This window comes from Phyllostomus hastatus, unplaced genomic scaffold (genome assembly GCF_019186645.2).
Source record: "Phyllostomus hastatus isolate PE091 unplaced genomic scaffold, TTU_PhHast_1.1 phas_contig_348, whole genome shotgun sequence".
Taxonomy (NCBI): Eukaryota; Metazoa; Chordata; class Mammalia; order Chiroptera; family Phyllostomidae; genus Phyllostomus; species Phyllostomus hastatus.
In genome coordinates this window covers 1,729,978-1,743,527 of record NW_025333860.1, presented here as the reverse complement: position 1 = coordinate 1,743,527, position 13,550 = coordinate 1,729,978, and the positions used below count along the sequence as shown (strand labels likewise).

The window sequence follows — 13,550 nt, the reverse complement described above, 5'->3', positions numbered from 1 at the left end:
TCTTCTGCTTCATGAATCCTGCTTTTCATTCCTTCTACTGTGTTCTTCAGTTCAGAAATTGTATTCTTCATTTCCTCTTGACCTTTGTTGAGAGTTTCTATTTCCTTTTTCATGTTTATATAGTTTGCAGTGAGATTGATGTAGTTTCCCTCTAATTTCTGAAAGCTCAATGTGAGTTCATTGAACTTCCTGGTAATCATTGTTTTGAACTCACTATCTGATAGTTGAGTTGCCTCTATTTCATTTAGCATTTTTCCTGAGGCTTCCTCGTTTCCCTTCAATTGGGGGTTGTTTCTTTGTTTTCTCATTGTTCATGGGTTTCTTCTTTTTTCTTCTTGTTTCTTAAATTGATCTGTTCTGATTCCCTGTAATTATGGTGTGAACTTCTGTGGTAGAATATTTGTGAGATTCAAGGGTGCAATCTCCTTCGTGTGTGCTGGTGTTCACAGCTTCCCCCTACTCTTTTTTTGTGATCAGTTGGAGGAGTAAGGCGAAATGGTTTAAGAGAGCAAGACAATCTACTATGATAATTACATTAGCAGCCTGTAGAGAAGAAATGGGTTATCCTTTGGCTCCTTATAGTGTTAACCGTGATCCTCCACCCCACTATCCACGTTTTAGAAAGGATGGAAAGAGGGTAAGACTCTTATTGGGGATGAGAGGATTGTTAGTTGTATCTAGAAAGCTGTGAGGCTGTGGGAGGTCAGATTCTAAGGTAGGGGTTGGATTAAAGATTAGTATATAGGAGTAGTGTGTAAAAGAATAGAGGGCAACCCCCCACAATAGTATAGTTCAGAAAATTGCAGGTGGGCTGAGATCAGGTAGGGGTATTGAGTAGTATTTACAATTGTATGGACTAGGTCTTATTAACAGTAATAGTAAAGTGATGGTCTCGTGGCAGAATTGATGAGATCTAGATAACAAGAATAAAGAGTATAGAACCTTGAGAGGTGTATTACTGGAACACAGATGAAGAATAGTAAATTATCAACACATTGTGACTGAGATACCAGGAGGAACCCATCAAATGACAGTATAACCAGCCAAGCAAAGAAGATTATACAGAAAGAAAAAAGAATACCAAAATATTATTAAAATAAAAAAATGTCAGAAAAAGTGAGAAAAAGATGATACAAATTTACAGTAACTTGCAAGATTAAAAAAAAAGGGAAAGAAAAGCAGAAGATGGAGTGCAGGAGAGATAAATTTGGAGTGGAAAGAATAATATTAGGATGAATGGAAGAGAAACATAAGGGATTGCGAGGTATAAAAATAATAAGAATTGAAAAAATAAAATGTCACATAAAACACAAGATAAAATCAATCAACCAACAACAGCCACAAAAAACAAAACAAAACCAAACAAAACCAAACAAAATGAGAAAAACCTCTTGTTGGTTTCTAACTGGCCAGACCAGTTTTTCTGATCTTGCTGGCTTCAGATGGCTGAAGGACCTTTGAAATGCTTCTCTCTCTTCCCAGCCAGATCGCAGCAAGACTGTCAGGTACCCTGGGTGCTCCCGAGCACACTTGCTCTCTAGAGCTCACTGCCGTGTTCTTCCGGACTCCAGGGTCATGCAGGGTTCCAGCTCTATGATCTCAGAAGGCACCCGCGATGTTTTGGGATTCACTACACCCTCCCTGGGAATCGTAAAAGCATGAGACCCTGCTGGGTTCACAGCACGCACGAGTCAGGCTTCCTGATGGGGCGTGAGCGGAGCCTTTCCAAGCTCTTTGTTTTCCACCGATCCCCACCCCAACCGGGCTAGGGGTGTTGGCGCCTTTCCCAACCAGGGGCAGTCGTGTTGGCTGGAGGCCCTCACTTCTCCCAGGTCTCTGGGTGGGTGTTCACAGTCCCTGGGCGATTTTTTCCCAGACCAACTGGCCAATCTGTTCCTTCAAGCAACACGTTCTCCCCTGAAGTTGCTCAACCCCGTATTCGGGGAGGGAGCAGTGACTCCCCTCTCCCGGGAGCCCTGAGGCAGACCCGGGAGCACTGGGCCTGGGGACTGCACACCCCTAGACCCCGCGCTGATCCCTGGGTCCCTTTTGTCCTGAAGTAGTCTCCTTACCATCTGGTTTTTCAGTGATTGCAATAATTTTTGATGTCCTGCTTTCAAAAGTGATTCGGTAACCTAGTCCACTTGCTCTGTTTCTCCACCGATACACGAGTTTCCCTCTTCTTCACAGAAGCCGAGAAAAATGCTGCCTAGAGTAAAGCCGTCATCTTCCTCCCCACCTAAAGATTATTTTTATATCAACATACTTGTTTTGTAATCTGTGTAAGATTATTACTATAATATTATCCAATGCTTTCTCAGTCATTGTGTCTTATCTCTGTGTTTGCTTGTTGTTCTTCTTTACATTTCACAATATATTGTCATTATAAACAAGAAAATAAAGTTTAGGTGTGATTCAAATTTTGAATTAAGTGAATTTCCCCTAGATTTGCATTAGATTCTGCCAGATACTTTGGGACACTTCCATATCACAATAATGCAACTTAAAGGTCTGAGATTCCATGAGAAGTTCAACTAATTCTGATCTTTCATGAATTACTTGCAATGACTAGTCCCTTACTCTTCTTTCTTCCTTTGAGGGTGCAGACTTTTCAGGTCCTGGCTTCCTGTGAGGAGGGGCTCTGATGGGACCTTGGGTGCATTTGATTTTGTTTTCTCTTCTTCTCACTTTATAAGGTCATCAAACCAGAGTCTCAAATTCTGTGGGTTCAGCAATACTCTCAGAGAAATCACTGCCTAAATGGACTCCCATTATGCTTTCAGTTTTTGGCCTGATAATCACCCCTGTATTGGTAGTACTTTTAGTCATTGAAGGTTTAAGACATTTAAACAGCTTTGTTTTCTGTTGTTTTTAGTGGGGAGGCTGGCATGCAATCCTAGGTCACTGTTGGTGAAATCACCTCCCCACATCTCTATTCTGATCACTGGATGCATAGACTTTACTCCCCTTTTTCACATGTGCAGGCTGTTCTTTATCCTTCTGTTTTTAAATTAGGCTAAAATTTTAAAGCAAAATTAAATGTTGAAAAAAAATTAAGCAACAATAAATTAAAATTGCACAAATAAGATACCAGTTAGTTTATTACACTATTTTCTCTTTCTTCTCTTTTTTCTGCATATTGCTTTTCAGATGTATAAAAAAATTTCATGAGGTTGCAGTCATAGAGCATCTATTAGAGGGAGGATTAAATTTCTTACAGTTTTAAAAATAAGTGAAAATGTGTATATATTTCAATATAAGGAAAGGATATATAATTTTCATAAGATTTTTATCTGGACCTATCAGGAATCTTAAAAGTTTAAGAATAGTATTACTTTTCAATTCTGATATAGGTTTTGAAAAAATTATGCTGGCTTATAATGTTTTTCTGAGCACACACAAATGTTCTAAAGTTTTAAGTGTGTCTCACAACCCACTGTGTCATTCTGCAGTATACTGCCTGTTCTTGCTTTATAATGAATGAGTAGTTCCAGTTCCCTCCACCCTGGGTGAAGAAGGGGGATTTGCTTGATAGGTCTCATAAATTCCTGATGAAATAGGAGCGTATATGTTTTCCAGCCAGGCTATGACAGCTCTCAACAAAATCAACTCACTAGGCCTTTTCTGCACACAGGAACCTTCTGAGACACAAAGGCCTGCATCTTGAGTATGAAGTAGGTAAATAAAAGTCTTTGACAGTGTCATAACTTTTAGTGAGAAATTCTCTGGGCTCAAGTGACCTAAAAAAGTTACCATCACTGACACAACCTTTATCTTCCATTTTCTTCTCTGTCAGTGCCTATCACTCACTTAGGAACAAGAGCTACACATTCAGGAACAAGAGCTACTCAATCTTCCTGACCACCTTCCAGAAAGTGATAGGAGCAGCCAGGGTTTTGGCAGGTAGCCAGGATCCAAATGCTGAGGACAGGCAGGCTTCAATCCCAGAGCAATAGAAAATGGAAGCTCTGGGTAGCTAGCAATGTTCAAGCCTTGTTGAGATATCATTGAATTGGGTGAGCTTGGGTTTCTGGAATACCAGGCCCAAAGCTTCTCTCCTTGTGTCCTGGTTCCCATTTACACTGACAGCACTGAATCAGCTCCTATGGGAGATGCAGTTTGGGCTTAAATTAATCTCTCTTCCCCCAGGTCACTAGCAGCTGGTAGGCCAGCCTCCAGGCCAGCCAGGGCTGATGAAACCTATCACACCCCCGGAGGAATGGAACTGTAAACCAGCTAGTCCCCACCCCACCCTCCCTTCCTTCCTCTCTCGGGGGGCTTAAAGTCTGGCAAGGGGAAGTACCAGCAGCAACTATTGGGCAGCCTTCCCTGGAAGATGCAGTTCCTCCTCATCCTGGTGGCCTTTCTCCTACTCCCTGGGGCTGGAGCAGGTGAGTGACCATGCAAACCCTCATAGGCCCATTCCCATCCCATAGACTCTGGACCCACACTGCCTAGTCACTTTCTAACTCTGTGTCATGGAGCACATCATTTGAATTCACAGTACTCAGATTCCTCATTGGTAAAAAGGAATAATAGCAATGCCTACCTTGTAGAGCTGCTATGAGTTACATGACACTTAGTGTACATGAAACTCTTGGAATTGCCCCTGGCATGCAGCATGTGCTCTGCAACTCTGTTCTTTGAATTCCCTCTGCAGACCATGTATCAAAACCTAGAAGACATGGATACAGCAATAACAGCCCCATCAGCTCATGCCTAGATTCTTAAAAAACAATCCATGCTGCTCATGAGCTGGTTATGAGTTGGACAAACAGGGATCAGGGAAGCTCCATGAAAAAGAAAATACCAGAGAACTTTAGGTAGAAGCAATTCTAGAAGCCTCTGGATCCTGACAGCACAGATCTCTCCACACTGGGACAGGCTTAAGCTGCTCTTGCCTGCAGCAAGGGTTGTTATCCTTTAGGGAAGGTGGGGGAGCTGAGATCTGGGCTGGGGAGCCAGACTTGTTTCCTGCAAAACCCAGGAGCCCTCTCTCATGATGTGGTTCCTTGCAGACCCCAGTTCTCACCACCAAATCCTCCTTTTCCTGCATCATCTCTGTAGCCTCCCCATCTCCTAGGTTTTCTGGAACCACCAAACTAACACTTCAGTGAGCAGAGTAATAACTGCTGAATACTTTCTTCCAGAGGAGATCATTGGAGGCCGTGAGGCCAGGCCCCACTCCCACCCTTTCATGGCATATCTTCTGACCGAAACACCAACGCGTCAGAGCTTTTGTGGGGGGTTCCTGGTGCGAGAAGATTTTGTGATGACGTCAGCTCGCTGTTGGGGAAGGTAAGGAATTAATAATCTTCCATGGGGCCAGTAAGGGAGGTCCAGAAGCATTCATGAGAGCATTCCACTGAAGTGGGTTTCAGCAATGAAGGGGTAAACAAGGACTACATAAGTCTTGCAGGGCAGGGAACAGTCCAGTGTAAACGAGGACCAAAAGAGGAAGTGAAAGGCATGCGTTACCACTCAAAAGATGAATTCAGGTTATTTCCCAATTTTCTAGGGGAAGCAAAACTAGGATGACTTAAGCAGAGGGCACAGAGATCTCTGCCCGAGAGCCCTCCTGTCCCCTCACTTTCCTCGGCTGCCATCTTGCTGCCCTGGGCTCTCCACCTACCCTGCAGATCTGGGGGACTTTACCTCATGCAGCTCATCCCTACCCCTACACCACCTTCCTTTGCAGCACTATGATGGTCATCCTGGGGGCACACAACATCAGTAGGCAGGAAAGGACTCAGCAGCGCATCTATGTGCTCAGAGCCACCCGCCACCCTGGGTATAATGAGGAGAACAACCTGAATGACATCATGTTACTGCAGGTACCATCTGCCTGACCCTCTGGTTCTCTATCTGAGCTGGCTCTATACTGGGTTTGGGGCTTCACCTGTTCCTGGGATCATGGAGAAAGAAGCAGGGGCAGATACCCAGGGGTGGTGTGCTGAGCTCTGCATAGATTTCCCCTAAGTGCCTGTACTCTTCCTGACAGCTGGAAAATAGAGCCAGGCTGAATCAATTTGTAAGGCCAGTGGCTCTGCCTCAATCCCGGACTGAGCTGAGACCTGGGTCCCAGTGCACTGTGGCTGGCTGGGGCCTGGTCAGCCAGAACAGGCAAACAGACACACTCCGGGATGTACAGCTGAGGGTGCAGAGGAATCAGGTGTGCAGCAATCTCTTTAATACCTACAACAGCCAACAGCAGATTTGTGTCGGGGATCAGAGTGATGAGGAGACCACATTCCGGGTAAGACCCCAGGCATCTGCCAACACTACCTGAGACAGAGGCATCTGTGAAGAACTGGGCTTGGGAACAGATTACATTCCCATGGCCTCAGTCTGGGGGCTTTTGCCCATCAATACAGTCTCTGAGGGCAGGGAGGGGAGGACTGCCCAATACACAACATGAATATGCAGTGTTTTCATGGGAAAGAGAAAGGTACCTTGACTTAGGTTGAGCTATGGACCGTGCCCACAGCCAAGGTTGAAGCCTAACCAGTGGAAGATGCAGGAGCTTGACTTCTGTACCCCCACTGCCTTGCCATCTCACACAGAGGTTCAGGCTATAGGACAAAAGGAATGGGGAGGTACAGACTTCAGCAGCCTGGCTTAGTGTCCCCTTCTCTCATCACCCACAGGGGGACACCGGAGGCCCCCTTGTGTGTAACAATGTGGCTCAGGGCATTGTCTCCTATGGAAGAAGCATTGGGGCTCCTCCAACAGTCTTCACCAGGATTGCTCGCTTCCTGCCCTGGATAAATAATACAATGAGACAATCTGAACATAAGGGATCACACTGAGACCCCCTTACCCCCTCTGACTGTCTGTTCTTTAGGATGGAATCAGCTCCAGTGGGGTTGCCAAAGCTTTAATAAATGTCCATGTCTAGAGTGCAAATAACTGATTTCTCATGTTATAAATATCATTCTGCACAAATGTATTCAGGACTGAGTCTGAGCTCTCCAGGAAAAACGGAGTCCTTTATTTTCCCAGGACAAAGGAACCTCCCACAATCCATCCCTGGGGACAGGATGACCTACTTCCCTCCTCAGAGTCATCCATTCACCATCTCCCCCTCCCCACACAGCTTTGGGGGTTAATGGAAGGCCACCTGTCTCAGGGCAGGCTCCCTGCCCTTCTTCACACTAGCAGGGACTCCCCTACCACATATTAAGGTATACCCTAAACTCTGCCACTGGTGTGTGTAGCACAGGCTGACCAAAGGGCAAGAATTGAAATTTCATTCAAGGTTCAATTTTTTTATTATTGTTCAATTACAATTGTCTCCATTTTCCCCTGTTACTCTCCCCTGCCCTACTCATTTCACCTCCCACATTCAATCTCCCCCCGTTGTCATTGTCCATGAGTCATTTATACATGTTCCTTAATGACACTTCCCCTTCTTTCCCTTATTACCCCCTCCCCGAAACTCTGGTCCCTGCCAGTTTGTTTTTTATTTCCATGTCTCTGGTTCTGTTTTGCTCACTTGTGTTGTTTTTGTTGTTGTTGTTGTTGTTGTTGTTGTTGTTGTTGTTGTTGATTAGGTTCTATGTATATGTGAGATCATATGGTATTTGTCTTTCACTACCTGGCTTATTTCACTTAGCATAATGCTCTCCAGTTCCCTCCATGCTATCTCAAGGGTAGGAGCTCCTTCTTTCTTTCTGCTGTGTAATATTCCGTTGTATAAATGTACCACAGTTTTTTAATCCTCTCATTTAGTGATGGGCACTTAAGTTGCTTCCAGTACTTGGCTGCTGTAAATAACACTGCTATGAATACTGGGGTGCATAGGTTCTAATATGTGGCAAAGGTGGCATCTCAAATCATTGGGAAACAATGAACTTTTAATACATGATGTTAGAACAACTTGATAGTTTGGGAGGGGGGATAAAACTGGACATTCTCCTCACACCATAAGCCAAAGTAACTCTCAAATGGATCAGAGATATAAATGTAAAAAGATAGCTCTGGCCAGGTAGGTCAGTTGGTTGGAGCATCGTCCCAACACACCAAGGTTGAATGTTTGTCCCACATTAGGGCACATACAAAAACCAACCAATGAGTTCAAAAATAAGTGAAACAACAAGATCAATGTCTCTCTCTCTCTCTTTCTGTCTCTCTCTCAAAATCAATATATAAAAAATATTTTAATGTAAAAAGCTAAACCATACAAGTTTTAGAAGAAAGAATAAGATCTGCTTGCTCAAAAAATAGCTAATGAACACCCATGTTCACAGCAGTACTACTAGTCACATGGCCAAGAGGTGGAAACAAACCAAGTGTCCATCTATAGCCAGAGTCCTTCTTCCAAACCCTGATGCAACTAAGCCCCACTGCTCTATAGACCAGTCATCATTTTCAATGAGTAGGGGGTGTGCTCCTGTTTTCACCTCTAAACTTACAACAAACTCAAACCAAATGTTGATGACAATAGCATGACTTTTACCCTAAAGGTTTGCCCAAGGCTGTCCACATCAACATTACATTCAAACAAAAGATTACTGAAGTCACATAACCTAAAATCATGCTGTAAACACATTCTTTTCATGACTGTACAGAACCAGCTAGGAGGTTCTTCTATGCCCATCAAAATGTCAATCTTTCCTCAAAGTGTGACATTTACCACCTGAACCCTGCAGTTCCCCCACTCTAAATGGAATTTTCACTGAACACATATCAAATCTAGCTGGCTACAAACAGAAATGCTTTGGTAAGTTAGACCATTATTTTACGGGAATTTCTTATCAGAAAGTCGTTTGCCTAATATTCAGTGTAAGCCATTTATCAACAAAATTTTAATCAATATACATCAGTCATTCTCTCAATATTTGCTACCGCCTAATCAACCATAGGAATTCTATTGTTTGCATGTTCTGGGGGATAGCAGTCTCATTATTAATAGGTTACATCAGCAAATGGGAAGAATACCTGATGGTGGGGCTGGGAAGGTTAGAAGGTGGCAGAGTCCCCATCCAACCCTTACTCTCTGTGATGTGTACTGAGAGTCCCAGAGCACCACCGAGTCTCAGGACCAGTCCCCAGGAAACACCCAGAGCAGACCCACCTCACTTCCATGTCTTTGCTGACACTCAGCATTTCTGAGGCAGCCTCCAGCTGCCCTGATGAAAGGGTTTCTACACACCTCACAGTGCTCACCTCCAGAAGACAATACCTTTTCTGACCATCCCAGAGCCAGCAACTCCACTCCCCACAGCTCTGCACACCTCCCCACTAAATAACCTTCAGCAGAAGAGCTTTGGAAAGAAAGTGTTTTCAAGACACATTGAAACTAGTGCAAAAGGACACAGTTCCTCCCACTTTCTTTCTCCAGGTACTGACTGTGCATTAGAGGCCTTACTGACTGGACTGAAAAGTTATAAAACCATAACAAGCTCAGGTGCAGGAACCTCACATGGAACCTCTCTCTCAACCCAACAGCCAAGGCAGACTTCCAGTCTACATAGGCTACAGTCTCTGCCCCAGCACAGTGCATCAATGTCAGGAGAAACTGAATGCTGGCTGTTCATCACATTGTAGCAGAAGTGCAAAGGTGTTTGGCGGTGACATTGATAGTAGTGTCTGAGTCTGTCTAGGGAAAAGGTGGGTGCCCCTAGAGAAAGCCATCTGAACTTTGAGTAGGACATAGGGGGCAGCACAGGCCAGTCTCAAATAGCTCATAGAAACCATCTGTGTTACAGAAATGTGAAAATGACTATCAGAAGTACATGGAATCTGCTAAACAAATTATAAATTATTTCAAGATTTTAGGCAGCATGACACCCAGAACAATTAAGAATTCCATATATATAATTGCTTTTTCAAATTTCCACTGAATTTTCTGAAGTACAGTTTTCCAAAGCTACATTATGATCCACTGTATAACAAACTATTAAGCCATTTCAACAGTCCAGAAATTTTACAGTATTTGATTTAGGAGCTGCTGCTATAACTTTGACCATTAGAATGGGTTTCAGAGGTAGCCAGCCTCTAATATGGCCTGAGTGACCCCCACCTCCTGGTATTCACACTGGAGAGTAAAGGCTTTGCTGGCATGACTGTAGTCAGGGAGGCCCCAAATTCCCAGGGCAAGGTAGACCAGAATGACATGAGAACATCAGGATAAACTGCATCATCTTCACTTTTCTTATCTGGAGTCAACAGATGTTACCCATCTGTTGGGTTGCCCATCTGTTGTGGAGGCAACAGATGTTGTGCCCCCAACATCACTGAGGCAGAAGCCACCCAACAGCAAATCTCTGTGGGCAGAGCCATCCCAAATCCTGATGGAGACAAGAGACATGAGCCAGATGCAATGTAAGTGCCCCATGCCTGCTTTTCTGCTTCAGCAGTCAATCAGGTCCCAGCTCCACCCTCTCCTCTAGCCTGACTCATCTGCTGGATCTCAGGTCACTCAGGGGCAGGTACAGGTGCTACAGGAGGGCTCAGTAAACATAGATCCTCCCTGGTTCTAACACCTAACAGAGAAAAGCAGACCATTTGCCATCTCTTGCCTCTCCCAGCTATCTGAACACAAGGATGAAAGACTTTTGCTTTGAGGCCCTTCTTCTTGCACCAGAGCTGGAACTAGGTGATACAGGGGATGAAGTGCAGGGAGGCAAGCTGAGGGGATCTGGATGATGGCAACCATCCAGGCACACTCTGGGAAGTAGAGATGGAGGAATGGCAGGAGCACAGAGCATCATCACTATAACAGCTCTGATCAGCTGTGTGTGAGATGTTGCATGTGGGAAAGTCAAAAGAGAAGAAAGCTGTCGCAGATGTAAGGTGACAGATGTATGCCAGCAGCAACCCAGATGCAAAATGTGCTAGGGGCATCTGGGAAGACTTTTGTGGCAGAAGTGAGTCTGAGACCCAAAGAAAATTCCCCTCTGAGGGGACTGCATCTGGAAGGCCAATTGAGCAGTGCAGGGAACCTGAACAGGGACAGTGAGCTGGGCTAATGGACACTGAGGACCCAAGAGACCTTCATCCCACCAGGACCCCTTTTCTTAGAAAATCACCCACATTTATCTGGCCCAGATTCCCACAGCTGGCCGTTTCATAACCTGTGGATATCAACTGGACTCCTCTTTGTGGTGCCAAAACTCCTGGCAGCTCACCTGGGCGCTGAGTGCTGGAGGACAAGGTGGCAGCATCAGCCCCAACCTTGGGGCTGATCACTCAGCAGCCACAGAACATTTCAATCCAGCATTTCTGGTCACAGCTGGCAGTTTGGTTGTGCTCCTGCCATCCATCAATATATAAAAGGTTAGTGAAGATCAGTCAACTCCTAGGCATGGTACAGGGCCCTGGAGATACAATGGTGAGAATGACAAATGCCTAATGACCCGGTATCAGAGAGACCAGCACAGCCATTCAGCAAGAGGTGAACAGGAACAGGGCTGTCTGGTATTGACACTAACAGGCCATACAGGAGATTTTACTCCTCACACTCCCTTTTCTCCAAAATTCTGGCCACAAGGACACAGAAGATGCTCTGACACCTACTAGAGAGGATGCCCCATGTGGGATTATGAGGTATATCCTGTCTCTTGTCTATAAGCTTGAATCAACCCCTCTGGGCTCCCAAACAACTGTATTTCTCAAGTAAGTGCTGGAATGTAAGTTACCTGAGTATCTTCTCAACTCTATTAGTGTTCCTTGTGAGGTTATTTAACCACAAGACCTGGAACCTCAAGGAGGAAATCACCAAGGCCCCACCTGACAGTCCTTAATTTGGGATAGCAATCACGCATACCATCCTTTTAGTCCAACCATACTCTCCTCCAAGCTAAATATCTATGGTTCCTTATCCATCCTCTTGAAGTGAGAACCCATTCAACTCCCAGGATCCTCTTTAGTGGAAATTCGCCTCAGAGGATAAAGGTGGTTATCTCCAATGCCAGATTCTCTTCAATTCTCTCCACTGTGCTGAGCTAACCTCTCAGGTAATGAACGAAACAGGCCCATTTGGAGAAGAACCCATCTTCCATCCTAGTGAGCTACTTGGGCCTAGGAATGTGTTTTCAGGAGAGAAAGTGGCCAGTATTTCCACTACACCCACCATTCCTCTCAGGACATTGAGTGGGAAGAAAGGCAGAAAACAACACTCAGGTTGGGTCAGTCTTCCATAACTGGGACTGTTTCTTCTTTCCTTGGAAATTAAATCAGACACTTATAACTGGGAATGGAGAGTGATGAGCTACATAAATTTTGCCTATATAACAGTCTTCAATGGGGCCCCGTGGCATGGGTCTATGGAACAGGAGAGATCAGGTACAGGGAGGACTACTGACACAGTCTGGTTTCACTTCTTTATGGTTCTGCTTACACATCCCAGTTATGTTAGCATTGGAAATTGTGGCCTCCTTCCAAGCATCATGATATTGAGAATAACACTATCTTTATCAGGGCAACGTGGGACCACACAGTGAACTCAAGCACACTTGTTTGGGATCCCTCCTCTGAGAACTGCTCTCTGGCCTGTCTTTATCTTCCTGGTACTCCCTTTAACATCTCATGTCCACTTCCTCCCCAAACTCCACACTGCACCTGCATCCCCAGGATTCTGCAGTTAACTCAAACTACCAAGAAGCTGAATGACTGGGTTCTTCAGCAGCATGTTGTAGGTGAGACTAGTGCTTGGCACTCTTACATGTAAACAAAAAAGCGCTTGGGCTGTCAAACAATGAAAGACTAAAAAGGAGAGGACTGGGTCAGGTGTTGATATTTTAAGAAGTATGCAGGCACTAATCACAAATGCACGGCAATGTGGAGTGATGTTCAGGCCCTTTGATCACCCAGAGTTCAATCAAGGTAGGGAATGACACTTCTGTCCAAGTCCCCAAAAACCTTCTGCAAGCCCAAGGTTTCCCCCTGGTGGATAGTGTCCTGCTATCTTAGCAACTGCCTAAGGATGCAGTGCTTGGAACACCTTCACCATGTAGAGAACACTAACCAGGCTATCTCTGTGACCCATTCTTGGCTCAGTGCTATCTAGGAATTTGCTAAACCCCAGATCTATTGTTAAAAATAATTCACTGAAAGGACAGAAATGAAAACTTCTCCCAAAGGACAATGGTGAGCCCACTTACCTTTCACCAGGATGACTTACTAGGAACTTATTAGAATGCTGAAAATAGGGATAAAACTTTCCATTCTCTTAAGCTAAGAGTGGTTATATATCCCAGGAGCTATCATCTAGGCCAAGAATGGAAGAGCTAGGTAATACTGTGCAAAACAGTACAGCCAAACACTGCAGAATCTGCATTCCTTTCAAGTGCATGTGGAACATTAATCAGTATTGAATATCTGATAAGCCAAAGAATAAGCTGCAACACATTTTTAAGTATTGGATTCATACAGTATTTCTCTGACCCACAATGGATAAGTTATAAATAAAACTAAAAGTATAACTAAAAATTAACCAATATTTTGGAAACAAACTCTGAATAATCCTTGGGTCAAATCTATAAGAGGCATAGATGGATGGGACAGACAGCTATCAGAGGGGAGGAGGGAAGGGGAGAGTGGATGAA

The 13,550-nt window shown here is 44.5% G+C and overlaps 1 pseudogene; it reads left to right on the top strand.

Annotated features, from left to right (window-relative positions):
* Window positions 1-4,193: 4,193 nt before the first annotated feature.
* Window positions 4,194-6,809, top strand: LOC123820492 (annotated as a pseudogene).
* The last annotated feature ends 6,741 nt before the right edge of the window (window positions 6,810-13,550 follow it).